The sequence below is a fragment of the Oncorhynchus nerka genome, linkage group LG13 (genome assembly GCF_034236695.1).
Source record: "Oncorhynchus nerka isolate Pitt River linkage group LG13, Oner_Uvic_2.0, whole genome shotgun sequence".
In the NCBI taxonomy this organism is placed as follows: domain Eukaryota; kingdom Metazoa; phylum Chordata; class Actinopteri; order Salmoniformes; family Salmonidae; genus Oncorhynchus; species Oncorhynchus nerka.
Genome location: NC_088408.1, coordinates 38686614 through 38687035, shown reverse-complemented (window position 1 = coordinate 38687035; position 422 = coordinate 38686614).

Here is a 422-nt window from a genome sequence, read left to right as displayed (position 1 = left end):
ACCTGGGTCATGTTTCTGACAGTCGGATCAGTCCTAAACACAGCCACGGCCATTGAGATTAATGATGAACTCATTGTACTACATTACTAGTCAAAGGTTTGGACACACCTACTCATTTAAGGGTTTTTCTTTATTTTTGCTATTTTCTACATTGTAGAAAATAGTGCGCAAAGTAGCCATCAAGGCAAAAGGTGGCTACTTTGAAGAATCTCAAATATATTTAGATTTGTTTAACACTTTTTTGGTTACTACATGATTCCATATGTGTTATTTCATAGTTTTGATTTCTTCACTATTATTCTACAATGTAGAACAAAGTAAAAAAATTAGGAAAAACCCTTGAATGAGAAGGTGTGTCCAAACCTTTGACAGGTACTGTATATCACCACAACATTTGAGACATGATACTGGTACCCTTTCAA